The sequence below is a fragment of the Schistocerca cancellata genome, chromosome 9 (genome assembly GCF_023864275.1).
Source record: "Schistocerca cancellata isolate TAMUIC-IGC-003103 chromosome 9, iqSchCanc2.1, whole genome shotgun sequence".
NCBI classification, from domain to species: domain Eukaryota; kingdom Metazoa; phylum Arthropoda; class Insecta; order Orthoptera; family Acrididae; genus Schistocerca; species Schistocerca cancellata.
Window position 1 is genome coordinate 407,231,705 of NC_064634.1, and position 13,109 is coordinate 407,244,813.

The 13,109-nt window shown below is 46.5% G+C and overlaps 1 long non-coding RNA gene across 1 annotated transcript in view; it reads right to left on the reverse strand.

Annotated features, from left to right (window-relative positions):
* Positions 1-13,109, reverse strand: part of LOC126101627 (uncharacterized) — a 327,166-nt gene that overhangs the window by 160,767 nt on the left and 153,290 nt on the right. Inside the window, exon 2 of the long non-coding RNA XR_007522360.1 lies at positions 644-688. This is a non-coding gene — a long non-coding RNA (uncharacterized LOC126101627). The remainder of the gene's footprint in view (positions 1-643; positions 689-13,109) is intronic.

A 13,109-nucleotide genomic window follows, 5' to 3' on the forward strand; every position in this document is an offset into this window, starting at 1 on the left:
ACACTCATGATCGTTACAGCGTGTGCATTCTCATACTGGCACTACTAGCACCACTCTTAGGCGACTGGTGCAAAATTTGAAGAGACACCATCTTTCAGATGTTAAGTCACGCCTACCAAACTTTCGTTTATGTCGCTCAGCTCCTTGGTGTTTCCGTCAATGTAGTTACAGCTCAAGGGTAATAACAGTAAAATGACGGACGTTATTTTAAGTGCATCGTTACCTAGAGTAAAAGAAAGGTGACCGAGAAACTAGTCACCAGCAGGAGATGATATGCAAATAGCGGATAACATAGCCTCTATAGTTGAATATGGAATCAAGATTCTTCAGGAATGCAATGTCCAACTGAACCCATTTATTGATGATTAAAAAGTACTGAGGCCCAGATTTGTTACGAATAAATAAGCCGGTCATTTAAGGAAAGTGTTGGTGGCAGCAGTATTATAATTTCCATATAGCTCGACATTCCAGTCAGTTCAAAAGGCAAACATTCGTTACTTGGCCGATGTTAGGTTCTGAGAGCAACGTAAGCCCGTAGCTGCATGTACGAAGTCTGGGGCTGCCAGCACAAACTCCAACTAGCTCTGACTACACTACACTACTCTATATTTCACTATACTTAAGTGTAGACGTCGAGACTCACCAAGTAAATCAGCTTTCATCGCAGCCTAACACCCACGCGCACAATCTGGAACAGAACAGGAAAATATGTCAGTAACAAAGTACTATAACAATATCTACAACAATTTCCTTACCCAAAGTGACATTATGCTTCTTTAGGGGCAGGGTATTGCAGTTTTGACAGCTTATCTAGAGTAAATTAAAAAAAGAAAATAGAAAAAAAAAGGATGTAGCTGCAGCGAGAGCTGAAGAAATTTTGGGTATAAATAATCTATTTTTTCTATACCCATAAATGCTGTAAAATTTTATGTCTTTAACGTCAGTAGTTTTTCATTGCTATCATTCTGCCTCAGAAACAGCTAGTAGTTATTTTCTACATGAGGTGTCACATGAAGCGTTCTTAACAGAGTTTGTCATAGTTTCTGGTTCTGTTGTCTTATTTGTTATTGTGCTTGATGTGTTACAGAACTTACTTTATGCACTAGCGCTTCTGTAACAATTACACTTGCATATCAATGTTTTTATTTTACCACGAAGTCCCTGTAATCCGCTGCAATGTTAAACAAGGCGACAGCAGCGGAAACTATGATGAGCTCTAGCCTTCAGGGTTTGGGAGTGTTCGGCTGCTGGCAGAGCTATGATTTTCATTGCATACTATTGCAGCTCCTGTTGGCGACTTAAAACGATTCGGTTAAAAGACACGCAGCGTCAAGATACGGGAGTCATATACAAGGCGTACGAATTCGCTTTGAAGACAATTTTAGAAGAGAGTGCAATAGCAAAGACGTGTTATGTTTCACTCCGAACAATGTATAGTATACACGTGGACACTTAAAAAACCACACGAATATAAATAAAAAATGTAGGACCTCAAGAGCTATGGCTGCTATTTCTCCACAGTATTTTCAAACATTTTTTTTCATATAGTTGTCTAGAAGTTGTCACTAAACGTTTCTGGCTGTAAAATCTTCAATTCAATGTGCTCTTTCCCAGTTCCGGTAAACATACTGTTTCCAAGCGAGCTCCTTGCAAAGCGCTGTGCGTGGCCGTCTCAGACATAAATCAGACAACTTCGTAACGATACTGGTGGATGCCGGTTGTTGCTCGTCATGTGCGAGCGCCATCCTAAGTAAAGCTCTGTACCCAATGTAACTGGTAAGGAATTCATACACCGTTTTTTGGCTCTCAACTTTCTAGATAATTTTAAAACTGGGGCAATCACAGCTAAAAGTAATTCTACATTATTACTTGACACTTCATACATTGAACAGCTTTAAAAAAAAATACACGTGTTGAAACTATTAAAATGAAACTGAATGAAATGTCCAGTGGTCTGCTGTAGCTTTATTTGTTCAGTTCACTTTTGAACCCCCACAACCGGTTTTAAAATTTTGAGTTCCATCTTCTGGTGTTGCCCGTATTAGTTCAGTTTCCGTCACCATCTCTGTACCCGGACCGCAGACACAGCACCCACTTGAACAACACACGGGACGCTTGTAGCTTATGTAGTCATCTGGTATGTTGGTGGCAAACAGACACGAGCGTGTCACCTGTTATCACTACAGGGCCTAGTACTTCCCTGAATAACATCTACGACGTGCATTTTGTTCCTCGACATAAACCGACAAGAGCATGTTTTAATGGGAATATGTAGGATTCGCGACTTAACACAGACATGATTTTCATCATTGACGATGTTTTTTTCTCATTTGACGCTAGTTTTTTATCGATTGAGGAATGCTGAAATCTTATTTATATTAACACTAACCGGTGAGTGGATTTACACTGACTTGAACAAATACAGCTACAGCGGATCATTGGACATTTCATTCAGTTTCATTTTAATAGTTTCAGAACCTGTATTCAAAAAATAAAATAAAAAAAGGAAAACTGTTGACTGGATGAAGTGTCAAGCAATCATGTCTGAACTTTCCGGCAAAAATGTACAAGAAACATTGTTTGGCACACATACTGTAATTAATATTTGCGTTTAAAATTAATTAATGGCGGCAGGTAAACTTCAGCCATTTTGAACTCTTCTGGATGCTGGAACCGACGCTTCCTGTAGCTCATTAAGGGCTGTACAAGGAAGCGACAACAAAAAGATCGGATATTCTATTTCGACAACGTTCTGTAAAGATTCACATCCCTCAGAATAATAAAACACCGAAACCGCCACCACGGCACGAAAAACAGTATAATTTTCCGCGGACAATCCGACAACTAAATATTGTGGCGCTTACTAAAACCATAGTGTTTCCCCTTGCATGCTAAATACGATGTTGAGTGGAATCAGAGACAATCATTTCCAGAAATGCATGAAAATTCCTAAATTAATCTACTGCAGAATGAATTTTTCACTTTGCAGAATATTGTGAGCTGGTATGAAACGTCCTGGCAGATTAGAAATGTATGCAGCACCGGTATTCGAACCCGGGACCTTGGCCTTTCGCGGCTCAACTGCATTAGCGACTGAGCTACCCAAGCACGACTCACTGCTTTACTTCCTCCAGTATCTCATACCTACCTTCCAAACTCTACAGAATTTCTCCTGCGAAACTTGTAGGACCAGCACTCCTAGAAGCAAACCTGTCAGGAAGCTACATTATCAGCGCGCACACTGCTGCAGAGTGAAAAATTCATTCTTCAAACATCCCTCAGGCTGCGGGTAAGCCACGTCTCCGCAATATCCTTTCCTCTAAGAGGGCTCTGCTGTCCAATCACATTTATGTGACCACCTGTCAAAAGCCTGAATAACCAACTTGCAGCGCAGACCGCTAGAAAAAGTGTAGGAAGAAAATCGATGAGGTTCTGGAAAGTATCGACAGGGATCTGGAGCCACTTCGACTCCACTGCCGCGACCAGCTGCGCTAGGATACTTGGTTGAGGATTCACGGCGCGAACAACCCGATCGAGGTAATTCCACATATTTTCGATTGGGTTTTAATCTAAGGAGTTTGATGGCTTAGAGAGTACAGTAAGCTCATACTGGCGCTCTTCGAAACGTGGACCTACACCACAAGCTATGTGATTTCCACTGTCCTGCTGGCAGAAGCCACTGTGCCGAGGAAAAAAAACAAACTGTATGTGAGGGTGAACATGGTCCCGAAGGATAGATGCGTACTCTTGTTGATCGACTGTGCCTTCGATAATGATGAGGACACCCAGGGAATACCAAGAAAACATTCCCCAGACCATAAAGCTCCCTCCTCCGGCCAGGACCCCTACGACGATCGTTGCAGGGTATTTACTTTAAGATGTTTCACGCCTATGGAGCATAAAACGTGATTCATCTGAAAAGGCCACGTGTCGGTACCCGTGGACCTCCAGTTAGGATACTATTGTGCAAATTCCAGCGTTAGTTGTCGATGAAAAGCAGTCAGCATAGGTGCATGGCCCAGTCGCCTGGTGCTGAGGACCGTTCGCCGAACGATCTTTAGGGAGACATTGTTGGTAGCCTCTTCGTTTATATGGCCAGTTAATTGCTCAGCAGTTGTATTCGCCAGTACACATTTCCGCAATAGCCGTTCACCCCTGTTAACTATTAACCAAGGTGCACCACAGTTGCCTCGGGACCGGTATTGGATAGCATCATTTTGCCACGCAGGTATACTTGAACGACGGCAGCAGGCGAACAGTTTACAAACATAGCCGTCTCTGGTATGCTTCCAACCTTGGCCCGAAAGCCAATGATCATGTCCTTTGCGATGTAAAACAAATCGCTCTGTATCCGGATTACAACGACTGCAATGTCCTCCGCGTCCTCTGGACTCTGTTCGTATTTGTAATGCCACTTCCTCGGAAATGAAAATAAAAAATTAGCTCCAAAATTCCCAAAGATTTCCTCAAAACAAGTTCCAAATTCCATGAAAAATGAACAAGCCAACAAATTTCCAGCTAACACTATTATTTGGATATTAACCAGTAATTGAATCAGGAATCTAATACTAAGTAATTTATTAACATACGAAAGAAAGTTAGGATTCCAGTAAAATCAAACTCAAAATTCAAATTCATAGTAAATCGCAAAATCATTATAATTAAAATTCGCTAAGTAGAACCAATGTTCTCAAAGAATACTCCGTGTGAGTACTCTTTGAGATTCGTGAGTAATGGCTAAGGATAATTCAATCCATTGTCACTACGTTACGAGAGTTAGCCGAAGCAGGTCGTACTTTTGAATGCTCGTATATGTAGGCCGAATTAGATTGTTTTTTTGTTCAGAATTGATTATTACGATCTGCTATGACGCAGTGAAACGATACTTTGACTTCAAATATTGCGTTATTTAGAATTCAGATAGAGGACTTGCATATATTAGACAGGAGTGACTTTTAATTAGATAACCAGAAGTTAACACTATTTAGGAAGTTAACACAGATAGACAATTTCATTCGTAATAACTAATGGACTATGGAACTTGGCGATACGAAACATATAATTTATAATTCCCCCCAACACCTGGGAAAGCTTCTTCTTCACTGCTCTGTTAGGAAGTGACTAATATTGTGTAATAAACCAGCATATCGTGTCAATTCACGCATTTATCATTCAAGTTTTACAATATTATTTATAGAGATAACGTGCTGCGATATTATTTGACAGAAGCGCTCGGCGCTTATATAGAAACTCCTTGAAGTTAGGAATTAATAACACTGTTACGACTGATTATAGATTTGACATTACAACCAGTCTGTAGGGAATTTGAACTTATCATTAATATTTAAATAGCAACTGATAAACCATCGATTATAAACGATTTAATTACGACATTTGGTGAAGTAAATATCTCGCACAAGTCGAGAGTTCAGTTCATCAATGTTCTGTTTGTAACGTCGATACCAATACATACGAAAGAACAATCCCATTGCTCTACCGCTGAGTGTTAGCCAAGACCGAAGATCCGAAGGACATTACATATTCCATCCACTGTTAGTCCTTTTGGTTCTGTGAGTATGTATTGCACGTTGATGTCGAACATAGGTAGTGGTCACATGTGACTCGATTGTGTAGTCCCTCAGTTACGCTGGAGAACTGCGAAATTTGGAAGGTACGAGGTGAGATATTGGCACACGAGGACGGGCCATGAGTTATGCTCAGTCGGTAATAATTACCCCGCGAAAGGCAAAGCTCTGGAGTTCGAGATCCGGTCTGACACCCAGTTTTAATATGCCAGAAAGTAACCTACTAGAGATTCCAGGAAGGACAATTACCCATCTCCCCCTCCGACAGCACAAACCCCCACACCCTTGCGGACGCCTATGGTTCTATGCTACGAAACAGAAGGATCCAATACGACCGGAAGTCCCACGTGACCATTTCAGCCAATCACGAACTGCAGACGCCGGCAAGCGAAGGAAAAAAGGACGGCCATGCTTTTCCTGCACAGAGCTTTACGCCCTAAGGCTCCTGATTACTGACGACTGAAAAAAAATGTTCAAATGTCCAATACTGTTTAGTAAACAGTTCAAATGTGTGTGAAATCTTATGGGACTTAACTGCTAAGGTCATCAGTCCCTAAGTGTACACACTACTTAACCTAAATTATCTTAAGGACAAACCCACACACCCATGCCCGAGGGAGGACTCAAACCTCCGCCGGGACCAGCCGCACAGTCCATGACTGCAGCGCCTTAGACCGCTCGGCTAATCCCACTGACGACTGAGATCTATGGGGAGAGCAAGAAAAGTGGATGGGTTACATCCCACACTTGTCCCTCCATCCCGCCAATTTCCCTGCTCCGTAATTTTTTTTTCCATGGCAAGAATTTCGTGGCTGTCGCGAGGCAGCGCGCGAGGTCGCATAATGACGAACCGCGAACGTTTCGATCCTCTCATCAAGGGGAGCAGGTCGACGCCCGACTTGCCGCCAGGCCGAGTTAACTCATCGGAGCCTGTAATTGGTTCCCCGCGACCGATCCCGCGCCGCACTTGTCGGGCGCTCGCCGCTCATAATGAACGCCATCGATCGGCCAGCCGAGCCCCTGGAGACGCCGCCGCCGGCAGCGGCGACTTCCGGCGCGCCTTCCGGTGCCCGCCGCTCCGCCAATTACGGCGCCGCGGTCCCATCTGGCGTCCGGACGCTGCCCCGCACGGCGGGCCCAGCCATTAATGCGGCGCCACGTCTCGCACCGCACCCCGGGGCCCGCAGGGGGAATCGCAGCTCCGGTGGATTTCTCTACGACCACTGCAATGTTCTCGGGTTTCGGGAAAAGAAAGCAAATACACGGTTCCAAGTCGAGCCCCCAGCTACTGTTAACGTCACCGAGCGAGGTGGCGCAGTGGTAGCACACTGCACTCGCATTCGGGAGGACGACGGTTCAATTCCGCGTCCGGCCATCCTGATTTAGGTTTTCCGTGATTTCCCCAAATCGCTCCAGGCAAATGCTGGGATGGTTCCTTTGAAAGGGCACGGCCGACTTCCTTCCCCATCCTTCCCTAATCCGATGAGACCGATGACCTCGCTGTTTGGTCTCTTCCCCCAAACAACCCAACCCCAACTGTTTACGTCAGAGGTTGAAAATAACGCTGCAGTTGTATGTTGTTGTTGTTGTTGTTGTTGTTGTTGTGGTCTTCAGTCCTGAGACTAGTTCAATGCAGCTCTCCATGCTACTCTATCCTGTGCAAGCTTCTTCATCTCTCAGTACTTACTGCAACCTACATCCTTCTGAATCTGCTTAGTGCATTCATCTCTTGGTCTCCCTCTACGACTTTTACCCTCCACGCTGCCCTCCAATGCCTCAGAACATGTCCTACCAAACGGTCCCGTCTTCTTGTCAAGTTGTGCCACAAACTCCTCTTCTCCCCAGTTCTATTCAGTACGTCCTCATTAGTTATGTGATCTACCCATCTAATCTTCAGCATTCTTCTGTAGCACCACATCCTTTATTGTATGATTATATGATAGCGGAACTAACACTGGTAGCAGTTACTTCTGTAAAATATCTGCGAGTATGCGTATGGAACGATTTGAAATGGAATTATCATATAAAATTAATTGGTGGTAAGGCGGGTGCCAGGTTGAGATTCATTGGGACAGTCCTTAGAAAATGTAGTCCATCAACAAAGGAGCTGGCTTACAAATCACTCGTTCGACCTATACTTGAATAATGCTCATCAGTGTGGGATCCGTACCAGGGCGGGTTGACAGAGGAGATAGAGAAGATCCAAAGAAGAACGGCGCGTTTCGTCACAGGTTTATTTGGTAAGCGTGATAGCGTTACGGAGATGTTTAGCAAACTCAAGTGGCAGACTCTGCAAGAGAGGCGCTCTGCATCGCGGTGTAGCTTGCTGTCCAGGTTTCGAGAGGGTGCGTTTCTGGATGAGGTATCGAATATATTGCTTACCCCTACTTATACCTCCCGAGGAGATCACGAATGTAAAATTAGAGAGATTGGAGCGTGCACGGAGGCTTTCCGGCAGTCGTTCTTCCCGCGAACCATACGCGACTGGAACAGGAAAGGGAGGTAATGACAGTGGCACGTGAAGTGCCCTCCGCCACACACCATAGGGTGGTTTGCGGAGTATAAATGTAGATGTAGATTTCTAAAGCTTCTATTCTTTTCTTGTCCAAACTATTTATCGTCCATGTTTCACTTCCATACATGGCTACACTCCATACAAATACTTTCAGAAACGACTTCCTGACACTTAAATCTATACTCGTTGTTAACAAATTTCTCTTCTTCAGAAACGCTTTCCGTGCCATTGCCAGTCTACATTTTATATCTTCTCCACTTCGACCATCATCAGTTATTTTGCTCCCCAAATAGCAAAACTCCTTTACTACTTTACGTGTCTCATTTCCTAATCTACACTCCTGGAAATTGAAATAAGAACACCGTGAATTCATTGTCCCAGGAAGGGGAAACTTTGTTGACACATTCCTGGGGTCAGATACATCACATGATCACACTGACAGAACCACAGGCACATAGACACAGGCAACAGAGCATGCACAATGTTGGCACTAGTACAGTGTATATCCACCTTTCGCAGCAATGCAAGCTGCTATTCTCCCATGGAGATGATTGTAGAGATGCTGGATGTAGTCCTGTGGAACGGCTTGCCATGCCATTTCCACCTGGCGCCTCAGTTGGACCAGCGTTCATGCTGGACGTGCAGACCGCGTGAGACGATGCTTCATCCAGTCCCAAACATGCTCAATGGGGGACAGATCCGGAGATCTTGCTGGCCAGGGTAGTTGACTTACACCTTCTAGAGCACGTTGGGTGGCACGGGATACATGCGGATGTGCATTGTCCTGTTGGAACAGCAAGTTCCCTTGCCGGTCCAGGAATGGTAGAATGATGGGTTCGATGACGGTTTGGATGTACCGTGCACTATTCAGTGTCCCCTCGACGATCACCAGTGGTGTACGGCCAGTGTAGGAGATTGCTCCCCACACCATGATGCCGGGTGTTGGCCCTGTGTGCCTTGGTCGTATGCAGTCCTGATTGTGGCGCTCACCTGCACGGCGCCAAACACGCATACGACCATCATTGGCACCAAGGCAGAAGCGACTCTCATCGCTGAAGACGACACGTCTCCATTCGTCCCTCCAATCACGCCTGTCGCGACACCACTGGAGGCGGGCTGCACGATGTTGGGGCGTGAGCGGAAGACGGCCTAACGGTGTGCGGGACCGTAGCCCAGCTTCATGGAGACGATTGCGAATAGTCCTCGCCGATACCCCAGGAGCAACAGTGTCCCTAATTTGCTGGGAAGTGGCGGTGCGGTCCCCTATGGCACTGCGTAGGATCCTACGGTCTTGGCGTGCATCCGTGCGTTGCTGCTGTCCGGTCCCAGGTCGACGGGCACGTGCACCTTCCGCCGACCACTGGCGACAACATTGATGTACTGTGGAGACCTCACGCCCCACGTGTTGAGCAATTCGGCGGTACATCCACCCGGCCTCCCGCATGGCCACTATACGCCCTCGCTCAAAGTCCGTCAACTGCACATACGGTTCACGTCCACGCTGTCGCGGCATGCTACCAGTGTTAAAGACTGCGATAGAGCTCCGTATGCCACGGCAAACTGGCTGACACTGACGGCGGCGGTGCACAAATGCTGCGCAGCTAGCGCCATTCGACGGCCAACACCGCGGTTCCTGGTGTGTCCGCTGTGCCGTGTGTGTGATCATTGCTTGTACAGCCCTCTCGCAGTGTCCGGAGCAAGTATGGTGGGTCTGACACACCGGTATCAATGTGTTCTTTTTTCCATTTCCAGGAGTGTAATTCCCTCAGCATCAACCGACTTAATTCGACTACATTCCATTATCCTCGTTTTGCTTTGGTTGATGTTCATCTTATATCCTCCTTTCAAGACACTGTCCATTCTGTTCAACTGCTCTTCCAGGTCCCTTGCTGTCTCCTACAGAGTTACAATGTCATCGGCGAACCTCAAAGTTTTTATTTCTTCTCCATGGATTTTAATACCGACTTCGAATTTTTCTTTTGTTTCCTCTACTGCTTGCTCAATATACAGATTGAATAACATCGGGGATAGGCTACAACCCTGTCTCACTCCCTTCCCAACCACTGCTTCCCTTTCGTGCCCCTCGACTCTTATAACTGCCATCTGGTTTCTGTACAAATTGTAAATAGCCTTTCGCTACCTGTATTTTCCCCTGCAGTTGTAAGGTTCTTTTATTTAGGACACGACCGGTTTCGGGCTCTTATACGCCTATCTTTAGGTATCGTAACTTGGTGCTGTGACTCCGAGCGCCGCCGTGGACGAGTACAAGACGCGGTGGACTCCATGCTCTGCGCTCGCTGGTAGCACACCGCGTCTTCTACTCGTCCACGGCGGCGCTCGGTCTCACAGCACCAAGTTACGACACCTGTAGGTAGGCGTATAAGATCCCGAAACCGGTCGTGTCCTAAATAAAATAACTTTACAACTGCAGTGGTATTTTCAACCTCTGGTATAATGCTCACTTGTGGATGGTTCTGCGAAGGAGTGGTTTATTGTTTCCGTCACATAAGATACACTACCTTGTCAAAACTACACGCACACCCCGATGGGGTGCGGAATTGGGCCAATAAGGTCACAAGAGGCGAACTCGACAGCATGAGGCGCGGGGTACTGTGTATAGGTGCAGTAAAGCAGAGTGGGTCTGTCAAGACAGTTGAGTGACTTCGAACGGTGAATAGTCAGTGGATATCACCTGATTTACAAACCCATCAAAGACATTTCAAACCTTTCGAAGTTGGCCAAGTCTACTGTTTGTTCAAATGGTTCAGATGACTCTGAGCCCTATGGGACTTAACTTCTCAGGTCATCAGTCCCCTAGAACTTAGAACTACTTAAACCTAACTAACCGAAGGACATCACACACATCCATGCCCGAACAGGATTCGAACCTGCGACCGTAGCGGTCACGCGGTTCCGACTGAAGCGCCTAGAACCGCTCGGCCAAACCGGCCGGCGTCTGTTTGTTGATGCGATTGTGAAGTGAAAAAGCGAAGGAACAAACATACCTAATCATAGTATGAAGGCTTTCACGACCGGATGACATATCTTCTGGTAGACCTTCCGGGATGTAAGGTCGTGGTCCATGACTAGGCAGATATCACGTACTTATGGATGAACAGAGACGGGAAGGAATCACACGTAAGTTCCGAAGTGTTACCAGTCCTCCAGCTAGCACAATGAATGTTCATAGGGAGCTAAAACAAAGGCGGTGTAATGCTCGAGCAGCTCCTTATCAGCCACACATTTCTGAAGTGAATGCTATGCGATACTTGAGTTGCTGTAAACAGCGACATGACCGGACATTGGGCGACTGGAAACGAGTGATCTGGAGTGATGAATCACATTATAGTCTGCAGCAATAGCGTTTGAGTTTGCCAGAACTCTGGAGAACGTTACCTACCATCACATGCAGTACCATCAGTGAAGAAAAGAGGTGGTGCGGTATGGGGGTGTTTTGAGTGGTTAGGGTGTGGCCCTCTTATTGAGGTTAACACAGGGCCAAATGTAGAAGGATATGAACACATCTTTCACCATTTTGTACTGCGTACAGTGCACGAACGGCTCGGAGATGAGGAGTGGTTCTATCAGCATGATAATGCCTGCTGTCATGAAACAGTATCTGTGAGGCAGTTGTTTGTGGACAGCAACATTTCTGAAATGGTCTGGCGTACTCAGAATCCCGATCTGAACACAATGGAACAAGTACGAGATGAGTTAGAACGTCGTCTTAGCTCCAGATCCCGGCGTTCAGTATCATTACCTTCTCAGGTTTCGGCTCTTGAAGGGAGAACGCGCTGCAATTCTTCCACAGGCATTCAGACACCTCACTGAAAGCGTCCCCGGCAGAATTCAGGTGAACGACAGACACACCTGAGCCGTGTGTGGCTCGTGTTCGTGCCATCTATTACTTAACACGCTGTTTTGACCGTTCTGCCACCTCGTTATGTTAGTTTCAATTACTTGTGTCACTGAGTTGCTGCTTTACCTGCCCGTCAGCGGCAGCAGCAGCGCTTATCGATGTAAACCCTGCCGTATGATCTTTGCTGGACTGCTATTACTTCCCGATAGTCGTGTGTCGAGCAGTCATTTGGAACGTGCCAGCAGGTAGTTCGGACCTGGCAGTGTTTGAGTTGGCACGCGGCACGAGTTCAGTCGGGGTGCGGCAGCAGTGAGGTCCGGACCGCCGTGACTCGCCCGACGGTTGCCGAAACACACGATTGGAGTGGCGACGACTTTGGTTGGTCGTCGGTCGGTCGTCTTGCCGGACGACGTGTATTTGGCCGGCGATCGCTAATGGGTTGGCTGTGTGTGCCAATTCGTGATTCGTCCCTGTTATTGGACAGTCACTGCCGTTAGCATTGTTTGGTTCTTCGTGCAAGTGTTCGTCAAACTGTGTAGTTGTGAGATATTGATTGGCAAATTATTTTAAATGTTGTCGGCGTACTGGACCGGAGGAGTTGGTCGGTTGGCGTGGAGCAGTGAGAAATTCTCGGCGGGGCGTACTTTGGCCGGGGTCCGCTGGCTGTCTCTACGCGGTGCCGGAGTGTGTGGCGCTGTTCCCATTGCTACGAGGGTCGTGGATCAGCGAACCTGGACAGGAAACTTGAGTTTTGATTTAACCTACCAGCAAGTCAAGACTGTACACATTGTGTCGTTTGGAGTTCGTTGTCGGCTGTTGGGATATTACCGCGAGCAACAACGTGGTTTTCAAGTTGGAAAATTCTAGCCACGCTCCGGTGGAGTTTCACTGTATTTGGTTATTTGAATTGAAGTGCACCAGCGGAATCTTCTGCCTTGTGACCGTTAACGTTCCTGTTACCTGCCCTGGGCGTTGACGTAAATTTCAGGCAGTGTAGTTTCCTCATCGTGTTGTTGCTGTCCAGCACGGTGTGTAGTTTGACAGCTCCGTGTGTGATTGCTTGTAGGCGCCAATATCTTATACATTGTTCCGTTGAACTCCCTGTTGTGCCCTGGTAGGGTGAAGTGGAAGTTAACTTGTCGGTGGGTCC